This window comes from Lissotriton helveticus, chromosome 5_1 (genome assembly GCF_964261635.1).
Source record: "Lissotriton helveticus chromosome 5_1, aLisHel1.1, whole genome shotgun sequence".
NCBI lineage: Eukaryota > Metazoa > Chordata > Amphibia > Caudata > Salamandridae > Lissotriton > Lissotriton helveticus.
The window spans coordinates 130,185,531-130,199,104 of NC_136065.1; positions in this window are offsets into that span (position 1 = coordinate 130,185,531).

Below are 13,574 nucleotides of genomic sequence, written 5' to 3' on the forward strand. Positions count from 1 at the left end.
ATGAAGGGGGTGGTGTTGAGGCTGACCTGCTAGAATATTCCATGGGAAGGGTCTGTGCTGTCTAGAGGCATAGTCCGATTGGGAAGGCCGGCAGTCAGGCATTGGGCGATGGGCCTGTGCCTCGGGTCATCTGTGGGCTGTTTTTTTAGGGTCTCTGTAAACCGTCCCACAGAGACTTACTGTCTTCCCTTGTCCCTGCCAGACCCCTGCAAAGTGTTTCTGGTATCATGGGCACTCTCCTGCCTGCCGGGGCTGGGCGCCAGGTGTTGTTCTGGTTCTTAGGGTTTTCTCTCCTTGGCCCACTGCCATGTGTGGCCGGCCAGGCCCAAAGGCAGTGCCGTTCCCGCGCTGGGCCTTCACTTTCAGGCAATGGCAGATGTGGGGAGGGTGAAAATATACAGGCGCCTCGCCGAGGGGGGCGGAGCATTCTCACCTAACCCCCCTGGAGAAGCAACATCAGCCATGTGCTTCTCTTGAACCCCTCCCAAATCATACCCTAAGGCTATAATGGGATGGGGAGGGGCTTAGTAAGAGAAGTGGCCTCGTTAGAGGCCAGGTGTTGTCACCTTGGTCCCAGTGTCTTTTAGGCCTTGCTGGACAGGGTGGGGCACTGTTTGCATAGACCTCTCTGTGAGATCATTTTTCCCAGAGGAAAAAAGATAGGATGTAGTATTATGGTCTTAAAGCTACTGACAACTGGAACTGGGGAAGTACGCTCGAGTTCTAGCATCAGCTCAACATCAATGATTCTGGGCAAATCACTTAATCTTCCTACCTAAAATTTGATTATGTGCAATGTGGCTGGTGCTCATGCCCCAATGCCTTTGGACTTAGTTTGGGGTATATAAAGGTACAAAGAAAATACTTAGCATTTGGGAATGTGGGTCACTTTTTTTAGGGGGTGCACAAGACTAATTGTGATCCCAATCTGACCCTGCCTGAAGGACCTTATTTACCCCCCACTTTCTGAAAAAAGTTTTCCTATAACAAATGGCCGGAACATATAGATGGAATGTGTTAGAGGAGCGCCTCGTTCTGAAGCACACAACTTCTCCTGGCAGTGTTTGTAGTCATCTTGCAAGAACCCAGGGTGCTTGTAGGGATATCTAAGTGGCCATTCCAGCTGCTCATCAGACCTCTATAGGGGACACTAAGAGCTAGTGTGGCTGGACTCTCACCTGCTCAGCTCCAGGATACAAATCTGCATAATATAATATAACATCATTCTGAGGACTGGATACCGGTCTATAAATCGGACAAATAGAGTGATAGCCCCATCCTTACCCAATGACCGCTGGTTCTGACGTATTTACACCACGGGCATCAACCGGAGCTCACTAGAAGTAGTGGCTCTAACCCCTGGCCCAGAATCTAATATCAGTGACTACCTCTTGCTCCTTGTTTCTGGAGTCAGGAAGGCAGGAGCAGAAAGACGCGTTTATTTCTGCATTCGCCACTCGATGCCATGGCCTTGGTCACTCGGGAGAAAATAGTAGGCTACTGCTGGGCAAGAGTCGTGTCCTGTTGGAACAAACGGTCAACCCTGTGACGTCACTGGCTCGTCAAAGTGTGCGTGACGTCACTTCCGCTACGGCTGGCGGTTTGTTGAATGGACGCCCATGCTGTAAATTCTTTCATGCCTGCCGTTGTGACAAGTCTTATAAAACCCCTGGATCGCACCGAGTGTCTGTAGCTGGGACTTTTTGGAAGCTATTTATAGTGCTGCTCTGTGGGCAGCTCGCTTCCTGCGCGGCTAGATGAGATTAAACTCTGCCCAGATGAGCACGTCGAAGGCTCAAAGAGCACGCGCTTGAAAGTACCGGCTAAACATCTGGGGGAGGAGGATAGAGAACGGCGTTTTACACAGGGTTTCTACATAACTTTAGTTTTATGATACACACGTCACCCTCTAACATACACAAGCACTGGCCCAACAACATAATTGCATAGTCACAGCATCAAAAATGTACCTGTCAATTTGCCATGCCAAATGTCACCCGAACAAATCAACACCTGATGCACCAACATCATCTCGAAAAAAACAGACGCAAAACTTTCAATAACGCTGCAACCCTCATATTATTCATCATTAACCTCATTAGACTGTCCCAAAAACACGTTACTAACAACTGAACACGATCAGAAGTGGTACCACCACCCATCACACTTTAAACAGCGCACAACTGTCCAGACACTGTCGAACACCCCAATACACAAACCCAGCATACCACACACACACACTCAACCAAATTCCCCAGTATTACACATGTCTATTAAGCTAATACATAAAACACGTATGCATCTAACCACTCAAAAACACACACCTCACAACAACGGACGTAATTGCGTCAACAAACGGATAAACTCCCCATCCTCACCACCCAATCATCTCACAACCCCAAAAACAACCGCTCACACCTGCCCTCCTTCCATGTCTTCCTAGGTTACACGTTGAGTGGAGCGGAACTCCCGCGTGGAACTCTGGCTTACCCAGTCGTGAGTGGGCCGCTGTTTCCACACCCGGCATTGCAGACGCTAATTCACTTTATGAATGGGCTGCAATGCAGAGTGCCACTCTCTCTGTTTCTGGCTGACCCCTTCCAAGACACTGGGAACCTCTCATGCTCCCCCTATTAAGCCATGTCTTTACTTCCCTCTCCCATCTTTATCACCTACCTCACCCCAGCCCGCCCGACCCTCTTAGATTTACCAACTGCTCAGAGCAAAGGAAAAGGGAGTACGGTGCAGGATTCGACCTGATGAAATCAAGGCCGCGCAGTTACTCACCATTCTGTGGTGATTAACTCATAAGTGCACTGTACTGGTATTGTACTGGTGTTTATGAGCGTGGGACTACCACCCCACCGTGCCTTATCTCCACAGTTTTCAAACTTACCACCGGGCACTGTGGGTAGATCTGCAAAGGTTAACGTGATAACTCCAAGGGCTGCAGTTGGGTTCAGTCCCTCCTGCCCTGGTGATGCTATCCTTTGAGGTTCCCAAGGTTCTCCTTTAGTGGCAATATTTATCAAAGTAGATGTGGTCCCTCTATTTTCAATAATGAGACAGTCCACCCTGATAGGTCACTCAGGGAGAAATTCACAATCATGCACATGGATGTTTCAAGCCCCAAACACGACCTGGATGTGGTGGTTGCATGCCTGATAGCTGTGCGGCTGTTTGCAGCTAAACATTTCTAAAACAGACGTCTTAGCATTTGCCCAATAGCTGTGTTAATCTTTTTAGGACTTCTCCTTTTCCCACAGTTTTAGTCAAAGCACTGCCTTCAAGTTGTCAAGTTGTGTAGTACAAATCCTGGAACTCCTGTGGGAAGGTTTCATGTCGCTCTCACTGCAGATCTTCAACCTCAGATAAAGGCTTCCTCCTGTTTGAAATGTCATCTGCGCCCTAGTCCTAGAGCTGTTCCTAGACCTAGATAGAGCTGTACATTGGCTCATATGTCATTGCAATGCTTCTCGAAGACCTGCTGGTCACCCAGAATGTGCCACTGACTTCAGACTGTCTGTGATCACTGCAGCAAACCCCACTGGCCTTCTGTTAGAGGATTGGTTGACCTCAAAGTAGCATTCTTGGACTTTAAATGTCTGTACTCAATGACCCATTGTTACTTTATGGCAAGGCTAATCTTTATTTAGCTGCCCGGGAACTGAGGGGAACATCTGGTGTCTCTGTAGAAATACCCAATGGCTATCTGTTCTCCAAGGGGAACAGGTGCTTCAATTTCCAAGGAGCTGTGGGCTTAGCCCTCAACAGGCAGTTAGACATATGGGACTCTCTGGACCTTGGCTCCTTTGGGAGCTGGGAGCTGGGAGCTTATCCCAGCCCATGCTGCTAGACATCTGGCAACCTCTAGACCTTTGATCCTTTGGGAGCTAGGAGCTTAGCCCGCACCGTGCTCTTAGACACCTGGGAATCTCTAAACCTTTGATCCTTTAGGACCTGGGAGCTTAGCCCGGTCCCTGCTGCTGGACACCTGGGAATCTCTAAACCTTTAATCCTTTAGGACCTGGGGGCTTATCCCGGTCCCTGCTGCTGGAGAACTGTCAATCTCTGAACTTTTGTTCCTTTAGGACCTGTGAGTTTAGCCCGGACTCTGCTGCTAGACATCTGGCAATCTCTGAACCTTTGATCCTTTAGGACCTGGGAGCTTAGCCCTGACCCTGCTGCTGGACAACTGGGAATCTCTGAACCTTTGAGAGCTGGGAGCTTGGCACGGACCGTGCTCTTACACATCTGGGAATCTCTAAACTTTTGATCCTTTAGGACCTGGGAGCTTAGCCCGGTCCCTGCTGCTGGACAACTGGGAATCTCTAAACCTTTAATCCTTTAGGACCTGGGAGCTTAGCCCGGTCCCTGCTGCTGGACACCTGGGAATCTCTAAACCTTTAATCCTTTAGGACCTGGGAGCTTAGCCCGGTCCCTGCTGCTGGACAACTGGGAATCTCTGAACTTTAGTTCCTTTAGGACCTGGGAGCTTAGCCTGGACTCTGCTGCTAGACATCTGGCAATCTCAGAACCTTTGATCCTTTAGAAACTGGGAGCTTAGCTAAGGTCACGCACCGTGGATGAAGGAAGACTGGGCACAGGACATGTCTCAAGGCCACACCCTCTATCAAAGCTCAGGTGGAATAGCCAGAAGAAATTGTCTCTGGCTTCTTAGCTGTGGGACTAGGATTCTGGGATTTGGGGGACTGAGATGAGGCCATGAGGCAAGGGCACGCCCTGTGTCCGAAGCCCACTGGGCAATGTCAAAGGTTGTGTCCTGTGTATTTTTGAGGTGTGGTCTGGGAATGAGGGCCAGTGTGCATCCAGCCAATACTTGTCCAGGGGCCAAATCACATAACAACAGAAACATTATTCATTCTCTAAAAAAAAAGGTTGTTGATGTGAAGTTCTGGCTCTTTACTTATGTCACAAAATAATGTGGTGTGTGTAATACAAAACACACCCATTTCCCTAAAAAAAATAATTGATGAGACGTTATGGTTATTATCAAAACTTAAAAACCATTTAAATTCGCTGGCTATTGTGGACTATGCAACCACTTGTCTCTAATGTATTGTTCATGACATCACACATGATGTCTCCAAAGATGCTCCAAATGACTCTTCGATGGTGTCAACTATCACATCAGAGTTGATATCATGTATGAGAACAGAAATATATAAATGTCCTTCACTAAAGCCCTGGATGGATCCATTGGTCGCAGTGCGGCAGTAGGCATACTTGCCACATCTTACATGGTGCCCAGTTAGAATTATAAGTGATGAGAGCTCCCTGACATTAAAGTGGTAAGAACTATGTGCCAACTGGAAATAAAACATTCTGTTTAAGAAGGCTTATGTGCATTTTTTTTGATAGATGCATAGACTTTTAGCTTGATACAAAATACATTTTGTATCAATTCTGGCAAATCAGAATAGTTAACATTTAGGTAGCAGTTTTATAGCAAAGTAACGCCTTGGGAAGAACTTTGTTCCAGAATAAGGTAAATGGAGTATGTCCTACACGCCCGTCCTTTGTTGGTGGTGGTCATCTTATATATGCACACGCACAAACACACCCACCCACATAAAAATGCTTTATTTTAATTGTCATCTGTTTAAATTGTTACTTTATGTTAAAAAAAGGTTATAGTGAGATTGTAGTTAGGTCTGGTAAAAAGATTTTACTTTACACTAGCAGCCCATCCCGACGTGGTCCGGGTATGAATTGCTGCCGGCCAGTAGTATATTGTTTTGTAGGATTTCGTTTTGATAGCATTTCTTATCTGTGACAGGCGTGTGAAATGCTCCGGTTCACAGTGCACTGCTGATGCACTTAAGAGTGCGAGTTCAGTAGTGTGTGAACTCGAGTTTCAGTACTTTATTTTTCCCTGCAATATTATATAGCGCGAACTCGACAACATGGCATGAGCACAATTTACATTACAGAAGAACACATTCGTTTGTGGTAGGCACGGTGAGACAAAGCGATTTGCCTGGAATCACAGGATGTTGAGCTGATGCCGGGATTCGAACGTAGCTCCCCAGCTCTAAAGTTCGCAATTCTAGAACTTGTGGCGGGAGGTGTGTCTAAAAGTGTATGTCGCAGCTGTAGCGGCGAAGCACCGTCATCGCGCTCTGCAGAGAAACGCTCTCTCTGCCAGCAACCGAAGCCCCGGGAGCCCCGAGACCGGCAGCCTCTGGACAGCGGCCTAAGCGAAGCTCCGCACGACGAGGAGCCAGTGAAGCGAGGATCGACGGCTTCAGTGCCGGGTGTACGCAGGAAGGAAGGTGAGCTGCCGGGCACACAGCGACAGGCGCCGTTGGCCGCCCGGCCGGACCTGAGGACCGGGTGGCGTCCGAAGACGGCAAGCAGCAGCGCCCCCTCGACCGGCCTTAGCAACGGAAATCCCCAAGCCAGGTCGGGGTCGCGGCCTACTAACGGCGCGCCCCGGCTCTCTGTCGCGGCCCACACGGGCACGGACAGACCGCTTCCAGGCCAACTCCGGGGGTGAGACGAGGAGCACACCCGACCCCAGTGGGCGCATCAGGGACAGCCCGGCTGCAACACCGCCGGAGAGAGCAGGCCCGAACAACGGCTAGAGCGGAGCCCCATGGTGGAGTGACCGGGACCGACGCTGCACGATTTACACAGCGTCGGGCCTCTGCCTCTCAGTCACGGCTCCGGGGACGGTGGGGCACGGCGAGCTGGGAACCCCAAGCCTCAGGGGCCCCTGTGGAGAACCGCCCCGAACACGGCCCTAGGCGGTGGACGCACGGGTGGCCAGAGACGCGGCCTGCTGCCGAAGATAAGGAGGCCGTCCCCCCACCCTACACTGCAGGGAGAGCTTATGGACGCCTGACCCCCACGCAGCTAACGGAACCGGACCCCCCCGGGGGGAATCGCAGACGGCTTCTCACGTCGAAGCGGAGGCCCCCTCCTCCCGCCCCACCTAGAGCGACCGGCTCCCATCGGGCCAAGGGACGACGAGCACTGACCGACGACGGTGGCGGGAGGCCGGGGACCTACCCCCTGGAGGCTTGGGTCCGTGACGTTTGCCACAAGACACGGACTCCGGCCCTGACCTGCGCCCTCACGCACGGGCCCGGCCTGGCGCTCTGCACTGGACTCGCTTCGTGGCACACGTGGGGGGTCCCTCGCTGCCCTCTGTACAGCCTGTGGAGGCGTCGTCGTGCTGAGACTGGTGGCCTGGGGGCTGCGGAGGACAACATCGTGGGCCGCGACGAGACCTGAGCGGCCCGCGCAGCATTGACCGGGGGTCTCGCCCCACGCCAGAGAGGGGGCTGGTGGAGGCTCTGCGTCCCTAGCCGAAGCGCGAGGACTACAGCGCAGATCCTGATATAGCGCCACTCTGAACAAACTTTCACTGACGCGCAGCGACCCCTCGAGCAGGTCTAGACGCCTGGCGGCTGGACTGAGCGCCCTTGACCACAACGATGGCTGGCAATCGAGGACCCAAGAAGGGGGAACGGACCCTGCCCGAGATGCTGAACAAGGGACCTCCGAAATCTGACAAAGGACAGCAGTCACCGGGCACCTCTCGAACCCCGCTGGACACGGAAGACAAGGAGCCGCCGGTCACCAGATCCTTTCTGGAATCCCTCTTCATCTCCCTGAGAGACGACTTCCAGACACTGAAGCAGGAGGTGGTCGGAGAAGTCAAGGAAGTGCGAAAGGAGGTGGATAACCTCGGTGAGAGGGTGGCCACGGTGGAGGAGGCTTGTCACTCTAGGGATGAAGAGATCGAACACTTGCAGCAGGAGGTGCTCCGCCTACGTGATCAACAACTGGACTTGCAAGCACACAACGAGGATCTTGAGAACCGGTCCCCCCGCAACAATATCAGAGTCCGCGGAGTGCCATCCAAAGAAGAAGGGGAGGACTTTGCCGCTTATCTGCAATCTCTGTTCAGGGACGTACTGGGAGAATCGGAAGACTTCCCCATCAGGATAGACAGAGCGCACAGAGTGGGCTTGGCACGCCGGGCTCAGCACCGCCGCCGGATATCCTGGCCTTCCTGCCGGATTACCCACTTAAAGAGCGGATCCTCCGTGAAGCGAGGAGACGACAATCGCTACACTTCCGTGGTCACGCGATCGCACTTTTTCAAGACTTATCAACGATTACGCTCCAAAAACGTAGGGCATTTAAGATCGTAACTGACTTTCTGAGAAGCCATGACACGCAGTACGCCTGGGGACACCCTTTCCGGCTTATCTTTCGCTGGAACGGCACCCTGCACCAACTCCGCTCCCTTCAGGACACGTGTGAAATACTGGGGATCACGGCGTCGGACGAGCGCCCATCCACGCCTCGTCGCAGGTGCACCACCAGAGACGGCTGGCAACGCATCCCGGATCGACGACCATCTGTCACCTCCGGCCGCCCAGACTCGCCCACTGCCCGGTCGGGAATGGACAGGCCAATACAGGAGGCGGCGGCCAGAAGCACGACCACTAACACTGCCGCGCGAACAGCATGAAATGACTCCGGGGGGAGATGGACGTCGCCTTTACTAATGCAGGTTTGGGGGTGAGAGGGGAGGGGCGGGAGGGGGTGTGGTGGCTGAACGTCCATTACCGTAATCAATCACAGTCTTGTTCTGGATGGACTGGACTGGGACTAAAGGACCAAGGGGCTCATTGCAGGGTGGGGGAGGGGGCCAGGGGGGGTTGTTGGGGTTTTTTGTTTCAGTAGTTTGGGAGGTGGGGTACGGGACTGTTCAGGGGATGTTGAGGGAGCAGGGGGAGAGGTCATCCAGTGCCCTGAAACCACACACGCTAGCCAGACGATGCTCCGATACACTGTTTGCCACGGTGCTGCCAGGCCCGGGCTCTGAATCATTGCTTGCGATGCCACCGACCCCTGATTATGGCCACTCTTAAAGTAGTGACCCTTAATGTGAAGGGGCTTATTAATCCGGTCAAAAGGAGGGCGGTACTCTACCTACTTGAAAACACCCAAGCAGACATTTGTCTCCTGCAGGAGACTCACTTACTAGCCCGGGATTGCCATAGGATGCGATCTCGCCATTTTCCCATGCAACTCTTTTCCTCCAACACCACCAAGACAGCGGGGGTGGCAATCTTGCTCTCTCGAACATTTAAGGGGGAGGTTTTACATAAAATTGCTGAACACAAAGGGAGACTTTTAGCGTACAGGGTAAAACTGGGAGGGCTGGTGTTCACTATAGGATCCATATATAGCCCCAACGAGCAGCAGGAGCGACTTTTACACTCAGCCGTGGTGGATGTCACAGCCACCGCAGACAGGCACATCATCATAGGGGGAGACCTGAACATGGTATTTGACTCATCCTTGGATAGGTCAGCGCAGAGATTCCCACAAACAGGAGCACTCTCCCAGGGGAGTAGATCCCATTTGAAGGATTTGGACCTTCCTGATCTTTGGCGCAGGCTTCACCCCACCGATAGGGACTACTCCTTTTATTCGCATGCGCATAAGACGTATGCGAGATTGGACCATCTCTTGGTCTCGGGACCGGTCTGTGCCCTTGCCACATCGTCTGAAATGGGTGTTCTCTCCCTGTCTGATCATGCAACCGTCACGGGCACCTTTCGCCTCCTCCAGTGTCTTCATCGCGAGGGGTGTGGCGCCTCAGGGACACGCTACTGCACAAAAAGCCGGTGGTGCTGCGCATCACGGACTCCATCCGCGAATACCAGACCCACAATGATAACGCGGATACCTCTGTGGCAACGCAATGGGCGGCCCTTAAGACGGTGCTCAGAGGAGAGTTCATAGCGATCTCTTCTGCGGAAAATAAGGAACGACAACTCAAGCAAGACGAGCTCACGCGTGCAGTCAGGGAGCTAGAACAGGTGCACCAACGCACCGGAGCCCCTAGGGTGTGGAGACAACTTAAGGCGGCGAGGAAACTCTTATCAGCTCTAGACACGGATAGGGCAGAGTATGCTGCGCTGCGCTTGAAGCACGCGTACTATACGGGCGGAGACAAGTGTGGCCGACTGTTGGCGAACAAGCTCCGTGTCGCGCACCTGCAGCATCGCGTGTAAGAGCTGCAAACCTCCGGCGGGGACACGGTCACGGACGATGCTCGGATAGCCGAGACCTTCCGTACCTATTATGCGGAGCTCTACGCGGGTGAGCCCCCATCCTTGGACAGAGGCGAGTTACCTGGACTCAGTCGCCCTCCCTGCCTTGACTCCGGAGCAGGCGGAATACCTAGAAAGGGACATTCGAGTTGAGGAAGTGATTACAGCCATCTCTAAACTTAAGCACGGGAAAGCCCCGGGCCCGGATGGCTATACTTCCCTCTTCTACAAGACGTTCTGCCCTATACTGGCCCCTATTCTCACCCGGCTCTTCTACTCATTCTCTACTCCGGGAGCTATCCCCCCGGATCTGCTTCGAGCGACCGTCTCGGTCATTCCCAAACCGAGTAAGGATCGTACGCAATGCAGCTCATATAGACCAATCTCCCTCCTGAACGTAGACCTCAAGCTGTACACCGGGATCCTTGCCGCAAGACTGGCACTCCATCTACCCGGGTTGATTGACCCGGACCAGGCTGGTTTCGTCCCCGGGAGACAGACAGTGGACAATACCAAGAGGGTGGTACACCTGCTTGAAAAGGCCTCTCGGACCTCCGGTGAAACCATGCTGTTGGCCGTCGACGTGGAGAAGGCGTTTGACCGGGTGCATTGGCCTTATTTAGAACGTGTCCTGGCAAAAATTGGCATTGGGGAGAAGTTCCGCACTTTGGTGTTCAACTGCTATAGGCTACCATCGGCGGTGGTACGGGTGAACGGTGACAGCTCCCAGAGGTTCGACATAGAGAGGGGCACCAGGCAGGGGTGCCCTCTGTCACCGCTGCTCTTTGCCCTCTATATGGAGCCTCTAGCTCAGAGGATACGCCTAAACCCAGCGGTGACAGGGGTGAAAATGGGGGAGTTTGTTCACACAAACAGCCTCTATGCGGACGATGTGATCTTGACGTTGACTAACCCGAGAGGGGCACTCCCAGCGTGTATAGCGGAGTTAGAGGCCTTCTCGTCCGTGGCAGGATTCAAAATGAACATGGGGAAGTCTGCAGCCCTTGATGTCTCACTGACTGGCCACTAGAACTGATCTCCAGAGGCTCTTCCCCATGCATTGGTCATCAGATGTGGTGCCCTACCTAGGCATTCTTTTGGCGCCCACCCTGCCTGCCATGGTTACTGCTAATTACGCGGCATTGGGTAAGAAAATTAAGGAAGAACTGCGCCGCTGGGACAAAGGCACCCTTTCCTGGCTGGGCAGAGTTGCAGCAGTTAAAATGACAATTTTACCACAAGTCCTGTATCTGTTCCGAGCCCTACCGCTTCATCCCCCTAAAGGGTGGCTTCATCAGACGCAAGCGGACCTGGCCCGATTCGTCTGGCAGGGGCGCAAGCCCCGGATAAAGAGAACGCTCATCACGCTGGCCCCTGAAGCGGGAGGTCTAGGTATGCCGGACTTACGCAAATATTTCCAAGCGGCGCAATTGCGCTATCTAGTCGAGTGGAGCAGACGGGAGTCAGACAAACATTGGCTTTTTCAGGATCAGGCCATAGCCGGCAGGCCATTACAGGAGATACCCTTCTTGTGCAGACCTCACCGCCCACCCAACTTGTACGCGTCTTTTATCTTGCGACTTCCGCTGCAAACATGGGACGCCACTAGCGTTGCTCATGGTCTCACCTCCTTCCCCTCCCCGTTTACGCCACTGGTTTGGAACCCGGATTTCACCCCGGGGATGGACCTTGGTGCCTTTCGGCGTTGGCGAGAGGAGAGGTGCACAGCACTGTACCACATGTATTCTCCAGACGGCGTTATCCCGTTTGAGGATTTTAAACGCGAGCATCATATGCCTGAATCGGAGAGGATGCGATATTTGCAGGTGCGGCACTGGGCGCTGCACCCACAGGTGCGAGACTCGGCAGATAGGCAGCTTACATCTTACGAGAAATGGCTAGTGACACGTACCTCGGACGCGAAACTAATCTCGGATCTTTACCGATTGCTGCAGCCTCCCTCCTATCATATTCATAACCCAGGCAGGGAACGGTGGGAACGGGAATTGGGGAGGACACTGGATCATACAGAGTGGGACCAGATCTCGTACCGGGCACGACACTCTGCATACCACACAGGCCTTACAGAAACATTCACTAAGGTGACAACTTACTGGTACTACACCCCCGAAAGGTTGCACGAGATGATTCGTAATATTGAGAATAGGTGTTGGAGGGCTTGTGGGCATGTGGGTACACTTACACATGTGTTATGGGATTGCCCTTTGCTGCGCGCCTACTGGACGGAGGTTTTAGATGAAATAGACGCACACTTTGACATTGAACTCCCGCGCTTCCCTGCCTATGTGCTGCTGGGCTTGCCCAACCGGTTAATGTACCCGCTGAAATCCCGAAGGGGCCGGCAAATTGCGATTGCACTGGGCTCGGCAGTGCAAAACATTCTCATACACTGGCGCACCACAGCGCTCCCCTCGCTCACAAGTTGGCTGCATAGATTATGGCATGTCTTGGGCATGGAGAAGTTGTCGCTCACAGTAGCGGGTGATGTGGATCAATTTGAGGAACTATGGCAACCGTTCCACTCGCTGTTGGTTAAGGAATTCAGAGAACTTACGTGCCCAAGGTATCTTAGACTCTTGAGGCTGTCAACACCTGCGGGCTCATCTACTTGAAGGATTGGGGTTGGGGTGCCGGGGAGCGGGGCAGGACTTAGGGAGTAGCAAGTGAATTAATCAGGCGCTGGACGAGGGTGGAGGGAGGGTTGGGGAAGGTGGGGGGGTTCGGGGAGTTGGTGTGGGTTTGTTCATTAGTGTGTTCGGGTCGCAGTATGCGCACCAACGCCAATGCTGACTAAGTGCTTTCTTTGCAAATTTATCTCTACCATGCGCCCTGGGGTGGCGATATTATGTCTTGACTTTGATGCGACCATTGTAAATTTTGTTTTGTCAGTGGATAAATCAATAAAAATGCTTTAAACCTAAATGCATGAATGGTAAAAGCATGTTTTTTTTAATGTTTGGATAAGGTAAGTATGGGTATAGGGGTATATGTTTTGGGGTACTGAGGTATATGTTTTGGGGTGTTTGGGTATTTTAAGGGTTCAGATATAGTTTTGGGTTATGGGGTACAGGGTAGTTTTAGGGTTTAGGGATAGGGGTGGGTTTTGGGGTACAGGGGTATTTTTAGGGTTCAGGGCTAGGTTTGGGTTTTGGGGTACAGGGGTATTTTAAGGGTTCAGGGCTAGGTTTGGGTTTTTGGGTTATGGGGTATTTTAGGGTTCAGGGGTAGGTTTGGGTTTTGGGGTAAAGGGGTGTTTTTAGGGTTCAGGGCTAGGTTTGGGTTTTGGGGTACAGGTGCATTTTAGGGTTCAGGGGTAGGTTTGGGTTTTGGGGTACAGGGGTATTTTTAGGGTTCAGAGCTAGGTTTGGGTTTTGGGGTACAGGGGTATTTTTAGGGTTCAGGGGTAGGTTTGGGTTTTGAGGTACAGGGGTATTTATAGGGTTCAGGGCT